The sequence below is a fragment of the Protobothrops mucrosquamatus genome, unplaced genomic scaffold (genome assembly GCF_001527695.2).
Source record: "Protobothrops mucrosquamatus isolate PMUCROS unplaced genomic scaffold, P.Mucros_1.0 scaffold238, whole genome shotgun sequence".
Taxonomy (NCBI): Eukaryota; Metazoa; Chordata; class Lepidosauria; order Squamata; family Viperidae; genus Protobothrops; species Protobothrops mucrosquamatus.
Window position 1 is genome coordinate 668,898 of NW_015386588.1, and position 16,035 is coordinate 684,932.

General features: G+C 39.5%; 1 protein-coding gene across 1 annotated transcript in view; it reads right to left on the reverse strand.

The window, feature by feature from the left end:
- The window catches only part of RAPGEF2 (Rap guanine nucleotide exchange factor 2), a 67,102-nt gene extending 58,250 nt beyond the window's left edge, over positions 1-8,852 (reverse strand). Inside the window, exon 1 of the mRNA XM_029283809.1 lies at positions 8,709-8,852. The gene's annotated coding sequence lies outside the window, so the exon portion shown is untranslated. The remainder of the gene's footprint in view (positions 1-8,708) is intronic.
- Between the last annotated feature and the right edge of the window lie 7,183 nt (positions 8,853-16,035).

Below are 16,035 nucleotides of genomic sequence, written 5' to 3' on the forward strand. Positions count from 1 at the left end.
TAAGGGGTAATTTTTAGCGGGGTTTTTAAAATAATTTTAAATTACAAAGGCCAATCTAATATTTCATTTTAATTATGTTTTTAACGATAGTATTGTGGTATTTTTTGTATTTGTTTTTATCAGGCTGTCAGCCGCCCTGAGTCCGCAAGGAGAAGGGCGGGGTAAAAATTCAATAAATAAATAAATAAATAAATAAATACCAACGAAGCCACCAAAGCTTCAGACACAATCCAGTACCATGATGCAGCCATTCTCCCATTACAGCTACCTCCCAAGGTTTAGCCAGACCATGTAGCAGACTTTCTGGAACAACACCAAGCTTCCTCTGGTCCCATTAGTCATTGGGGGTAGTCCAATCTATTAGGCTCAGTCTCCCTGTGGAGTGGGGCAGCACCACAGAACTGTAGTCTTACCAGGCAAATACCTGACCATGATGGGGAGAAACCAGTGTCTCACCCAATTTCACATTCTGCTAGACTTCCAACAGAAAAATCAGGTCCGGTTTCTGCATCGGGCCCTGGTTTACTTAAGTCAAGCCCATGACTGTCATGGTGGCCATGAACTCCTGAGATACCTCTGCCCCAATACCCAGGAAAGGCAAATTGAGGTCTCCCCAAATCATAGGATTCCACTGCCAAATTTGTCGCAGAGTCAAGAAGCTCAGGCAGAGTTAGAGCTCAACTTAACAAATATGGTCTCACACCCAGCAATCTGAGGAACAGTGCCCCTGGATGCCTTCATGAGTTTTGAATGACTTGGATGATATTAGAGATAGGCCAATGTTCCCAAAGAAACATATCCAGAAATCTTCAGTCTAATCAAAGTGATGTTAATGTCAGGAAAAGTTCTAGCTGGTTTCAGCATACACTAACTCTATTAATAAGAGCAAGCACGGGTTCATCAAGCTTACAGCAGCTAGTGCAGTGAATATTTGGAATGCAAAGCACATTGATTCTGAGATTTCCTAATGTACTCTTGCTGATTAGGTAGGGACAAAAGAGTTGGAGGCCATTACCGTTAGATGGATTCACAGCTAATTAAACCGCTAAATCCACAAGGAATCATTACTGACAGTGGTTCAATCTTGAGGGAGATTTTGATGAAAAGATAGGGGTATTTATCAAATCTGAAACCATACAAATGGAAGGGATAGATAATACTGAAGATGACAAAAATAGTTCTGCAAGCAAAAAACCCTAAATTTAAAACTTCAGTTTAAAGCTTCATCATCATCATCATGAATATAGGATATAGGAAACCGATAAGCTATCAGAAGTTGTAAAGATGCAGATGTTTGGATAAATTGTCAGCTGAATGTAAATTAGTAATATAATGTTCTGGCTTATAATTAAATCAATGCTTAAATTGGGTGAACAGAAAAATAGAAAACATAAAGTAAATTTTTGTTCTCTACATTTAACAAATTAGACTGCATGTTAAGAATTTTATTCAGTTTTTANGATAAGCTATCAGAAGTTGTAAAGATGCAGATGTTTGGATAAATTGTCAGCTGAATGTAAATTAGTAATATAATGTTCTGGCTTATAATTAAATCAATGCTTAAATTGGGTGAACAGAAAAATAGAAAACATAAAGTAAATTTTTGTTCTCTACATTTAACAAATTAGACTGCATGTTAAGAATTTTATTCAGTTTTTAACTGAATGAAGAAAGGCAGCATCCCCTGAAGGAGTCCAGCAAATGGCACTCGCCCACTTGACACACCCATGGACTCCAGGGGAGGGGACGCTGCAAGTGGCATGAGAGTTCATGTTACTTGCGCTACGCTGCCCAGCCCCCAGCCTACTCAGTTTCAGCAGGCAGCAGTGCGCTTTCCTCACTGTGTGGAGAGGCTGGGCCAGGTGAGGTGAAATGGCGAGAAGCCAAACCTGCCTGGGTGCGCACATAGGAGACGGTGAGTGCATGGCACCTGGTGTCCCAGGTGACTGTTTTGCCCCGCAGGCTGACCATGTTCTGAGCACTTCTCTTTTAACCAGGACGCCAGGCGCTCACCGCCACCTCTGCTCTGTTTTCTCCCTCCCTCATCGCAAATATCTTCCTGCCGCTCTGCTCTTAAGGTTGTGCGGCACTTGACCAGGAATTTAAATGGCCTTTCAAGCTATGGCCACTGGCAGCACAGCCACCAGCTGCGCTGGCAGTCTCTCCCCCTCCCCTTGTTCTTCCTGGGCATGGAGGGAGGAAGGAAGGAAGGAATGAGATGGGAATGAGAAAGGGAGGCAGGGAAGGAGGGAAAGGAGGAAGGAAGAGACAATGAGAGGGAAGGAGGGAGGGAGGGAAGGAAGGAAGGGACAATAGGAGAGAGGGAAGGAAGGAACAATGGGAGGGAGGGAAAGAAGGAAGGTTGGGACAATGAGAGGGAAGGAAGGAAGGAAGGAAGGAAGGAAGGAAGGAAGGAAGGAAGGAAGGAAGGAAGGAAGGAGATCGGAATGAGAAGCAGGGAGGAAGGAAAAGAGGGAGGGGAGGGAGGAAGGAAGGAAGGAAGGAAGAAGGAAGGGACGGAGGGAGGGAGATTGGAATGAGAGGGAGGGGGGTCTGAGAGAAGTCCTGCCTTAGTACTTGGCCACCAGTAGCCTTGCTGCCCTTTCGTCATCCCCTTGCCCCCTCCTCCTGGTCTATCCTCCTGGTCTCCCATCCTATCGCTAAGGATGCTTTGGTTACAAAGCTGGGTCTCCTCACATGGAGAGGAAGTTGGCCTCCCTCTGCACATGGAGAGGAAGTTGGCCTCCCTCTGACCTACGCACTTTGCCCTCCTGCATCCACCATGAGCAACCTGGCCAAGGAACAGAACAGAATAAAATAGAATCTGGAAGGGACCTTGGAGGCCTTCTAGTCTAGCCCCCTGCTCAAGCAGGAGTACCTATACCAAGGCTTTTCAACCAGTAGTACAGGTACCACCTGTGGTACATTGGCACCGGGCAGGTGGTACGCAACCATCCTAGAAAAGTGGTAGTGGGGGAGGGGAATGAGCTGAACCGGTGGCAGCACCACACAAACCTGAGTGAGAGATGGCTGGAGCTCCACGGCTGTCAGGGCTCAGTGGAAGCGCCAGGATCAGTGCCAGGCTCTAGCTGGAGCTCGGCGCTGATCCTGGAGCTTCTGCTGAGCCCAGAAGAAGCGCTGATCAGCTGGAATGTTGCAGCATCTCCAGGGTCTTGTGATTTACATTCAGATGCTTGGCAACTGATTCATATTTATGATGGTCACAGTGTCCCAGGGTCATGTGAAGTGACCAAAACCCGCTGCAACCACCCAGCAGATGGGGGGAATAAAAACCAAACACCCCCCTCCCCACCCCACCCCCATTGCCAATCCTCAACAGAAATGCTCACAACAATAAAAACCTCGGACAGGAGGAAGAGCACCGCCAGCTGGGCAGGCAGGCGTCTTGCTCGGCTGTGGCTTGAGGGGCACTTTGTTCAGTGCCATTGTGACTTCAAACAGTCACTAAGCGAACTGTTGTAAGTCGAGGACTACCTGTACTTCATCACTTTTTTCCTTTTTTTTTTTTTGATCATCAAGTTTTTGACACCTTGCTAGGCGACTGGTGGTACTCGGATATTGCCATATCCTAAAAGTGGTACAATGGGTGAAAAGGTTGAAAAGCCCTGACCTATACCATCTCAGATAAGTGACTCTCTAGCCTTTTTAAAAAAAATCCTCCAGTGATGGAGCGCCCATGATTTCTGGAGGCAAGCTGTTCCACTGGTTAATTGTCCTCACTGTCAGGAAGTTTCTCCTTAATTCCAGGTTGCTTCTCTCTTTGATCAGTTTCCAACCATTGTTTCTTGTCCTACCTTCTGGTGCTTTGGTGAATAACGTGACCCCCTCTTCTTTGTGGCAACCCCTCAAATACTGGAATATGCTATCATGTCTCCCCTATTTCTTCTTTTCTTTAGACTAGCCAAACCCAAGTCCTGCAGCCATTCTTCACATGTTTTAGTCTCCAGGCCTTTGATCATCTTAGTTGCTCTTCTCTGAATTTTTTCCAAACTCTCAACATCTTTTTTGTAATATGGTGACCAAAATTGGCTGCAGTATTCCAGGTGTGGAGAGTGGGCAAGGAGAGTGAGCAGATCAGCAGCAGCAGCCTTGATGAGGAGGTAAGCACAGCCAGGCGCCCCCTCAGGGAAGTGGGACTGGAGTGGGTTGGGCTGCAGGGTCCTGGTGCCCCGGAAGCTTGAAGGCCAGGCTTGCCCTCCACTGCCCAGGGCTCCGGGCAGCCCACGCCACTGTCCAGGAGTCCCCCGTGTGGCCCAAGAGGGATGGTAAGGCTCCTCTGGTGGACCATGCCCTGGCGCCTACCCCAGTCTCATCCCCAATGAGTCACGCCCCTCGGCCATTGACATTGCTTGTCAAAGAGTTGCAAAAGGTGATCACATGACCCTGGGGATGCTGCAACAGTCATAAGTGTGAAAAATGGTCATAAGTGACTTTTTTCAATGCCGTTGTAACTTCGAATAGTCACTAAGCAAGCTGTTGTAAGTCAAGTACCTGTATTTTTAACACTTTTTTCCCTTTTTTTGGGGGGGGGAGTCATCAAGTTTTTGATACCAGGCTAGGTGACTGGTGGTACTCGAATACTGCCATATCCTAAAAGTGGTACAATCTGTGAAAAGGTTGAAAAGCCTTGATCTAAGGAATGGCCAAATATCAGACTCTAAAGCTGTATCGTGTACTGAGGAAACTGAATTGACCTGGAAGTTGGAATACACAATGTATAGGCTCTAATCACATGATATTCTTACCTGGGTTGTGAAAGATGTATTTGCATATACCCTAATATTTCCTAATAACAATGAGATAGAAAGAGCTAGTTAGCTTCAGTCGATGTTTATCCTCCTTGCTGATAAGAGAATAAATATTGAGTGGTTCTAAAAAAATGGGGAATTTCTAGAAAATATCTCTTAAGTTTTATAACTTTACTATGCAATCATCAGTTTGCAGGAACAATAATGGATATAAACAGGCTCTCCACTCTTAGTTATTTCAAATTTCTTTGGGCAATCAACTACTTGATATGGTTTTAATCTTAATCTGTAATAAAGTCATAGCATAGCTGCTATTGACTAAAACCACATCAAGCATTGTCCTCTGACAGAATGAAGTTATTACAGCCTCTTCTTTTAAATTTAGCTTGGCATCTTTTTCTCCTACTTTTCTATCATCTTAATGGAAAGCCTGATTTGTATTTCTCACAGTTAGTGTTAGATTTTATAGGTAGTCCTTAACTTACAAAAGTTCATTTAGTGACTGTTTGAAGTTACAATGGCATTGAAAAAAGTGACTTATGACCATTTTTCACACTTATGATCACTGCAACATCTCCATAGTCAAGTGATCAAAATTCAGATGCTTGGCAACTGACTCATATTTAATACTGTTACAATGTCCTGGGATCATGTGATCCTTTTTTGTGAACTTCTGATAAGCAAATTCAATGGAGAAGCCAGATTCAGTCAACAACCGTATTACTAACTTAACAACTGCAGAGATTCACCTAACAACTGTGGCAAGAAAATTCATAAAATGGAGCATAATTCACTTAACAATTGTCTTGCTTAGCTTAGCAACAGAAATTTTGGGCTCAATTGCGGTTGTAAATTGAGGACTACCTATATTTAAATGTTCGCATTCTCAGCACTCCTACTTTGGGAAACTAGCTTCCGTTATATCATTTATAAACACTGAAATTGCTTCTGGTCACTACTTTATATCAAATAAGTCCCCCATAAAAACATAAGCTAAGTAGGACTTCCGGTTTTGCGCGGTAGCGACTGGTCATGGGCTTGCGGATTCTCTGCACCCCCACGGCTAATTTCACCCTGCCAGGGACCCTAAATGGATCTAAGTCACCCCGTAGAGGCACAAAGAAAGAAGGGTGCTCCAGCGATTCTGGAACTGCGTGGCCATTCTATTTGACTTGGGGAAAGCTTTCTAACCCGACAGGAGAAAGGCTGGCCGTATTGCATCGACCAGCCCAAGCTACTAGCAACTGAAGTCCAAAAGCACTAACCAGCACAACTGTGAACAGCGTGCTTGAAACTGGGTGAGGAATTCGATCTTCTTTTTCTATTTTATATTTAATTTCCTGGAAAAGATCCCCAAGAAGCAAGATACCTCCGAAAGGGAAGGAGGAGGATTTCCGCCCCACCTTTATACTAACGGAAGCATGAATTAATCTTTTTATGGAGGATCAAAATATATGGAAGTGAAATAAACCTGAAACTTAAAACTTAAATCTGGATAAATCTAAAATTGTTTGAATGGTTAAGACTCTCATTTTAAAGATAATTGTTCATTTTGGAAATTGAAAAACAAATAGTTGTTGACACCTACTGGCAGATGAAGACTATGACAGCTATGACTTTAATATAAGACTTGGCAAAATCTGGGAAAAGCTAATCTGTGTTTGTGACCTTCAAAGCTTTAACAACAAAGAACAGCTGTGACAAAAAAAGACAATAATCTGGGCTGTAGACAAAGAGAGAATTATAAATTTCAGGAAAAAAAATCTTTTTTGAACTATTTGGATTACAAATATCTAATTGGGACTCTAAAGAGAGAAAAGAAAGGAAGAGGAAAACTCACATTCTTGGCTATCATGGATCAGAGACATGTAGAAAGAACATATCAAGAAAACATAAATACTTCACAGGAGGAGATATATAGTATACTGCAACTAATTCAAACAACAATGACTTTAAACCACAAAGAAATCCAAAACAACTTTGAAAATATAAATCAATCTATTTCTAAGTTAACTCTGCAACAAAAAAATTCCCAGAAAACAACGAGAAGGAGCAGATAAAACAGAAAAATGGATATAGAATTGAGAATAGAGACTTAAAAGATGGAACTTAACAAAACAAGGAAACATGATTTAATCCTAGTGGGAAAAAAATCACAAGAATTGGAAAAAAAACTTATCCCTTAAGACTACAAAATAAATCTGAGGACAAGAAAACAGATTAGATAAAATGGACTGTAGAGATGTCGGGAACATCGGAGAAAAGGGAAATAATAAGAGAAGCGGAGAGAAAGAAAAAAAAAGATTTTCAACAAACATGGAAAGGGAGAAGTCCCGTACAAGGACACTTCTCCTGATTTACTTTTTATATCTACAGCAACATTTACCAACACACGTAAAAACTTTTTTATTCAGCAAAATACATTGATTAAGAAAGACACTGGGCAAAAGAAAAAGACTAAAGTGGAAACTAAGAAAATAGATGATGGGATTTACCAGAGAAAATACTTTAAAAAGAAACATTTGTTTGAATATGGTTAAAGAAATAGAAAAGTTTTGGAACATATAAGTCACTCTAAGAGGGATGAATTCTTTAAATATAATATAGTATGCTTTTTTCCCTATTTTGTTCTCTTTCTTGATATGAGTAATATAAAAAAGTTGAAATGACTTAGATAAAGGAAATGTTTTAGATATTTAAATGTGATTGAATTTAAGAAAATTATAATGGATAAAAAATGTTTTGAATAAGAGTTAAAGGACTAGATGACTAGATGTATTAAATTGAATGTTTAAAGATTAAACATATTTTTAATTATGGTTAAAAAGAATAAGAAATTTAGGAAATAAATACATATCAGCTTAGGAGGGATATATATTTTAAATATTATGTTATTTTTTATGCTTTACTCTTGCTTTTCTTTCTTTCTTTTCTACTGTTTTATCTATTCCTTAAGAAATGTAAAAGTGTGAGATGGTTCATATGTAAAAATAGAGTTAAATTCTTAAACGTAATTAATTTTTGAGAAAATCTTAACCAGTAAGAATATCTAGAATTTGGTGGAGAAACAAATTAAAATAAGGACTGTAACAGGATCTATGATAAGGCAACCAGAATGATTGGATAGAAAAGAAATATTATATTGATGTGATTATTATTTCTAGGACTATTGGGAAAAAATTATATATTTATTTTTTATCTATCAAAACAATAAGAATTGTATTAACTCAATGTTTGCAAAAGAGGATATTTTGGGAAAAGAGGAAATCAACTAAAACTATTATGTGGATTATGGATTATAGAAATCAAATCGTTTTACAAATGTAACCCAGACAACACACTGTTCACCAATTATTAAGTGATTTATGTTTTAAAAAAATCAATAAAATATATTACAAAAAAACATAAGCTAAGTATCTGAGTTTGTTTTGTTGCATGACAAGTAATATGAAAAATTATAAAATGTTTCTATGATTCATCTTTTAGACTTTTTTGGTAAATATTAATTAGTCAAAGCAAATAAGCTCTTCTATCAAAAGCAAATAGAAATATATGTGTCAAAATAACTACTATATGCTGCAAAGTGCTATTTATCCACCAGTATGCTTGCTGATACTTGTAACTAGATCTGAATCAAATTCTTCTACTTTCAACTTCAAAATTCCAACACATGTTCATATACAGTAACTTGAAAATTAATGAATGGATACATAAGCATTTCTGTAAGAAGATAACCTCTAATCCCTGATATGCTGCTGAATTACAGCTCCTAGTAGTTTTCAGTACCAGTTGCTATAACATGGATAGTCGGTAATTGTTTGCCATCAACATAAATCATTGTTGGTTTCACAACTCTGCTTACATTTGCAAAGTAATTCAACAAGGATATCAACTGTTAACATTTAACCGGAATTGAGATTTTAAAAAGTTATAGGATACCTGATAGATATCAGATAGACTGCTACTGCCAGAGTCACTAGTGATGCTACATCCTGAATGACTAGATGAAACGTGGGTCACCTGTGGGTGGAGACTGTCAGTGAGGTGCAGTTTTGTAAAATCTGCAGGTAGCTGTGGACAGAAGGAGAAAATATATCTTTAGGTTTTGCATAATGGCAAAGATTTCATAAAAAATTAAAACTTCACAGTACATGTTTTTCCAAGATATAAACAAATTATTAAGCATGTTCATGGTTTAAGAATAATGTGAAGAAATATTACAAGGCAATGCTTTATATTCTTAGGTGAAAACTTTGAATGCTCATTATACTTAAAAAGCAACAGCCTTTGTTATTTTTCAAAGAAAGGAATATGCATATCTAAGACAAACCTTTCAATAAGCTATATTTAGTAGTAATTTCTACTGAAATCATTAAAAGTTTTAGAATTGATAGGAGTTACAATGAATGCAGTGAAGATTGCAAGTACTGATTTATATGAGTGAAACTCCTGTTAATTTTTAAATATAAATGCTTTGTACAGAACTAGAAACAATATTTCAGTTACTGGAATAAGTATCCATCCTTTTTGATACCTAAGGACTACAAAAAATCATTATAACCGTCAGTTTATCAGGGAAACGCTATGTGTTAGATATTAAGTATAGCCAAATTCACATTCAGTCAATTTACATTAACATCATTACACAAAAGTTATAAATAGATACAATTTATCCAAATTTCTTTAAAAATCCATAAAATAGAATTCATCCTCTACCTGAGATATTAGCAGGAAAATTTTGTTGTTTCTTACATCTAAATTCTGCTAAAATAAGATCTTTTAAATTGATGACTTACTATACTAGGATTTTAGACTTGGCAAATGCTTTTACATGTCTTCCTCATATATTAGTATGAGATTAAAAAACAAAGTGTGATTTATTTGTTGTTTAAAAAAAAGAGTATGTAATCTAAAAATTTTCCGATCCTTATTTTGGAAAGAAGTTTGTTATTTTTATAAATTAAGAACTGGTATAACATATAATATTTTCCTTAAGCTCTAATGGCAAGAATGAATCTTATGTATTCAATAACAATAATAATTTTTGGTACCAAATATGTGCAAATTTATTGAGAATTCTGATACATATCTTTTTCTAATTTCTGGAAATCTTGGCTACTTATAATTTCCAGAAGTACCAGCAACTTTGACGATCTCTTTGACACACAATAAAATTGGCTTCTTTAACCATTTTTTATTTTGGAACTGAACCAAGCATGGAAATAAATGACTAGTTCACAAATATTGAACAACAGTATACAGAAGGAAACTTAGCTCAGCTCAACTGAACTGTTCCCAATTTGAAGTGTTCAAAGAGCTGAAGGACATTTTCAAACAAGAATGCAGATATTTCCCAGCTGAATCTAAAGAAATTCACCTGATTTTGATAGCAGTAGTGATTCCCTTGTACTTTCCATCTTTGGTCTGCATTTAATCACCTACTACCGTGTTTCCCAAAAAATAAGACTGGGTCTTATATTAATTTTTGCTCCAAAAGACGCATTAGGGCTTATTTTCAGGTGATGTCTTATTTTTTTTATATACAACAGACATGTCAAACACAAGGGCTGTGGGCCAGGTGGGCCCATATCTGGCCTGCAGAGCCAACCTGGAAATGATGAGGGATAGGCCCCTACCGCCCCACCCCCAGCCCGGTGCATGCACAGGAAGCAGTGAGCACGTGGGGGGCAACAGTGTCCGGCAGCAGCCACAGCTAGCCAGTCCCTTGGCTGGCATACTCTGGGGCTGCACAGCCCGCACAGCGCAGGTGAGTCCAAGTGCTGTGATTGCCAGTCTGGCCTTCCAAGCAGCAGGAGATAGAGGCGCAGGGGGAGGCACGTGATCTGGTCCACTGAACATGCCGCACAGCCGACCTCCCACTCTATCCCACCATCTGTCTTTGCTTGCCTGCGGTCACGATGGGACAGGCAGACATGCGTCATGTCCAGTGTGCCGGATCACATACCTCCCCCGTGCTTTTGCCTTTGCATGCTGCTGTTGCTACCGCCGCGAGGTGAGGTGAGACAGGTGGCGGGGTGGGGATGGCTTGCTGTGTGGGCACAGAGTGTGTGGAGCAGCTCTGGAGCTGGGCTTGGGTGGGGTGGAGCAGGAAAGGGGACGGGGGCTCCCTACCCTTCCTGTTTGCTGGGACCATCACAGGTGTGCAGCAGAGCTAGAGGAAGAGTTTGGATGACTAGGTCCAAGTGCACAGGGGCCGTGGCATGGCATCACCCCCACCCTGCCACCTGCCTCACCTCATGGCGATGTCCCCAGCATGCGTCATGGCCGCGGGCAAGCAAAGATAAACAGTGGGATGGAGTGGGGGGGCAGCTGCGCAGCGCATCCAGATCGTGTTCCTCCCTCTCTGCCTCTGCCAGCTGCTTGGAGGGCTGGCCTGGCAGTCACAGTGCTCTGACTCACCTGCGCTACGTGGGCTACGCAGCTCCAGAGCACGCCAGCTAAGGGGCCAGCAGGCTGTGGCCCCTGCTTGCTCACTGCCTCCTGTGGGCATGCCAGGGGAGCGTCCGGCTGTGGCTGGTCCCCCGCCATGGCCCTGTTGCCCAGATATGGGCCCATCACTGGCCGAATCCGGCCCGTGGGCCTTGTATTTAACATGTCTGCATTAAATCAAGTGTTAATTGAAGACTTACGAGACAGGAGTGGCAACAAAAATGATGTCAGTTAAAAAAGATGGTCCACACAAAAGCAACAAAAAATTGCAGGCACCAAAATTCAGAAAACATTTCCTTATTTCACACGTGCATTAAGTACGTCCATTACAACATATAACGTATTGAATTATGAAACACATCCGTTCGTTATCAAGTGCATTGTGTCTGTATTTCAATTGGTCATTTGGCAAGTTCAACTGTTTACATAGGCATTTACCTCTTGTCCAAAGATGCCCGCTTGGGTATTTACAAATACTTAATTATAATTTATATTATAATTTATTTAAGTACTAATGTCAATATTATTTATTTATATTTAATTATATATGAATATTATTATTTTATAATTCAATACATTGGTCGTGTGTTGCAATGGACATACTAAATGCATCCATCTGGCTGACAATCTCAACTGGGGTTTCTTTTTGGGATAGTGCTTATATTACAAGCATCCTAAAAATGATGCTTATTTTCTGGTTGAGTCTTATTTTTGGGGAAACACAGTAGGTCTACCTTATAATTTACTTTCCATACCATCCTATTCAGTTTTGTACAGTTCAGGAATTATTTAGTGTTATAGTCATACAATGCATGTTTAAAAACATTGTACTTCCCTCTTCTACCCTCACATAACTACATAGATAGAACACTTCACAGGTGATGTTGAGGTGGGCAATTAAAGAAATACAAGGGAAAAAACATAACTTTATTAAATATTGTCACTTTTAACTAAGCTATGTAATCATATATTCTTAGACACAGATAAGTAGATTGTATGTCTGTGTGTGTGTGTGTGTGTGTGTGTGTGTGTGTGTGTGTGTGTGTGTGTGTGTGTGTAAAATAAACCAAACTTGTGTAAATATCTTTTTTTTCAAATTCAGAATAGAGCTGGAAGAGCTTTGTGGAGTCTTGTAGTCCAACTCCTTGCTCATGCAGGTGATTCTATACTATTTAAGACAAGTGGCTGTCCAGTCTCTTCTTAAAAACCTTCAGTAATGAAGCACCCAAACTTCTGAAGGCAAGCTGTTACACTAGTTAATTGTTCTCACTGCTAAGAACTTTCTCCTTAATTCCAGGTTGCTTCTCTCCTTGATTAGTTTCCATCCATTGTTTCTTATCCTGCCCTCTGGTGGAAAATAAGTCCTTTTCAACCTGCTTGGAATTTTACTTCATTGTGCTGTATCATATGTCTTGTGTTACTTTGTATCTATAAGGACTGACTAGGACAGTGATAGTGAATCTCTTGGGCTCAGTGTTATCAACAATTTGGGAAATGCCCAACTTCATTCTGCTGACATGTCACGCCTTCCGGACAAAAGGGAAGCAATTCTCTGTTCTCCCCCCTCCCCCATGTGGACCACTCTGAACAGTGGCACTTGGCAGCAGTGTCAAGACCTGGGCCTCAACTTCAGCCCTAGCATCACTGCTGCCATTCAAAAAGGCCGCCTTATGCCAATCTCCAAGGTGTGCAAGCCTTGGGAACAAAGTGATTGCCTTATGATCAAGCACTCTCCAGGATTTGCCATGTGCTGCTTACCTTCAGGTGATGCTCTCTTTCTGTTGACAGGCCCTGCAGCTTACCTGAGTCTGCTCTAGGTTGCACAAGGCCTTTGCTCTTGAAGAGCTTTGAAGAATGCTCTTCTGTGCCCTCTGAAGCCTCCGAAAACTATGTGAAAATATATCCCAGTTCTTGCATGTTTTTCAGAGACTCAGGAGGCCATATAAGAACGTACCCCATTCTCATGTGGCATCCACAGCCTCCAACAATTGCATGAGAACAGAGCGTACTTTCAAGAATAGTTGTCAGGCATTGGAACATTAGTGTATCACCCAAATTGCTGTGACATGTCACCTTTGACACACATATCATGGGTTTGCCTTCACAGGGCTAGGAAATAAAACTTGCAAGCTTGGTAGTTATTAACTGACAATATTCAACCATATATTCCTCTTAGTTAAGGTTAAATATCTCCAATATTTTCAAGTACCTCTAGTCTATAAAGAATTACAGATATGGGACAGCAGTTTGCAAACTTGAACAAGATAAAGATGTTACTAATTCCAAGGACTAAATTTAATTTAGCTATCATGAAAAGAGTTGGCAGTTTTAAAGTCCTCCTCAATCCAGCACTGGCATTGCATCACTGCAAAAGAGTAATAGCATTGAAAGTTGTTTATCAATCTAAGCCAGATAAACCAGCTGCATCATTATCTGTAGGAATCCAAGCTTCAGTGACTGATATGCTGATAATTTCAAGGTTAGATATTTATTATCATTGAGACAGAATTTGAAGATGTTCAAAAATTGCAGCTGCTACAGAATTTGGCAGCATACAGCCTTCTTCAATCTCTTTCTAATTTTCCATACTGAACTAATTTCACTATATGGAAACACCCCAGTAGCCCAACTAGGCATCATCTATCTATTTCCTCAAATATTCAAATTAGTCACCCAGGCTATCATATTGTTTCAACCACTGGAACTATCGCAACTGAAATATCAGGGTTCATTAACTTGTTGCTCAGACCTTATACCAGCAACATAACTATATCAACATCTTCCACAAACATAGAAGTAGTCCTCAACTTATGACCATTGGTTTAATGACTGTTCAAAGATACGATGAGGTTGAAAAAAATGATTTATGACCAGTCCTTGCACTTCTGACCACTGAAACATCCCCACAGTTACATGACCAAAATTTGGGTGCTTGACAACCAGCATGTTATTTACCAAGACTGCAGTGTCCCAGAATCACATTACCACTATTTGTAACTTCCTCAGGGAGCTTCCAACAAATAACATCAATGGGGAATTAACAATGAATTCACATAATGATGGCATGATTTTCTTAACCGCCATAGTAATTTGCTTAACTACCATGGCAAAAAAGATTGTAAAATCAGATGATTCACTTAATGACTATACTGCTTAGTGATGGAATTTCCGCTTCCATTGTGGTCGTAAATCAAGGATTCACTATAAATTTTAAACCATAATCACTGCTTCTAAAACAGCATGCCTTGTGTTAGCTTCACTAGATACATCATACCAAGAAACCAATTCCACAAGAAAGCTAAAACTAATTTAATTGATATAACAATAGAATTTTGCAAAGCTGATTGCACTGTTTTTTATACTTCAGTGAATTAGGGACACATCTGTCTGAGTCACTTTCAAACGTTATCTGCACATTCTGGACATAAAACAACTGTCAAGCTTGAAGCTTGCTTTGCTGGTGCAACAATTATTGCTTCTTAGCTTGCCAACGAACTTGGGGGGAGGATGGGGAAATGGAATGCAGGCTACAAAGAAGGCAGACCATGAGAATCAAGGACGATTCACCAGGTGCCTGACCCGACTCAGAGACATTTTCTCATAACCATGTAATTGCACCTAATTGGGCAGTGCGACTTGTTCATGGATTGGGAGGGGGAATTCTATACTTTTATTATAGGGGTTTGGGCTGGGTTTTGCTTTCATACATGCCAAAATGATGTACTCAATAAAGTTTTACATTAAGAGATCGGAATGTCTCGAAGGTGTTTGGTTGGTTGGGTTCGTCAGTTGGAACCTTGACAACTGCTTTAGCACTGTTGTTTATAACTCAAACCACTCTAATGTATTGTTAATAAACTACCCACTGGGCAATGACACTGCACTTTCACAAGAAGGCCCGAACCGCTCATTCTTAATCAAATTCTCACAAGCAAAAATAAACAACAGGACAATGAAGTTAACATGGGAACCAGACTGTACAGACCTTAATATGGAAACCAGATCCTACAAAAAAATCTACTTGTCTAAGAAAATTTACTTTGCCATCATACCTACACCAACTTTTGTTGCTCTTTTATTTTGGTCTGTGACCGCAAAATAAAAATTATTATTATTATTATACCTACACCAACAACATCATTACAGATTCCAATAAGGGTATGCACAAGATTAAAGTGCCTTCATGTGGTCTTCCTCTATTGTGATATATGCCATTATCTGCCAGAATGCTCCTCTGGATACTAAGTGTATAACAGGGACCAGCTTTGTGCAGAAGGATTAATGTACAGTTTGACATTAGAACTTAAAACAATGAAAAAGTAACATCAGACTATTTCCTTGTTTAGCAACACAATTGGGATTGGCAGCTCTGTTCTTAAGCAAAGTGGTTGCTAAGTGAACCTGACTCACCGAGATAAAATTTTAGTTGTCTGATTTAGTGACTTAAAAGGGTAAGAGTCAATATGCTTGATTAGAGAACAATGACCTAATTTATAGACATGAAAAAGAGACATACCCAACATAGGATAAAATCCAGTTAAGATATTTTACATTGAAATGCTACTTTAAATAAATGGTTCATTTTCATGTAATTTATATTAACCTAGTGGCCTCCAGATATTTATTGTATATTGAGACTATAACTCCCAGAATCACAAATAAATATGACACTTTTAACAATTCTCCAGGAGAGGAGGAGGAGGATTTCTTACATATATTGATTTATAATTTCAATCACTAATTACAGAAATAAAGAATTTCTGACTTTATGAGACTTGATTTACTTGATTTACTAATTTTTTTAACTAGTATAGTC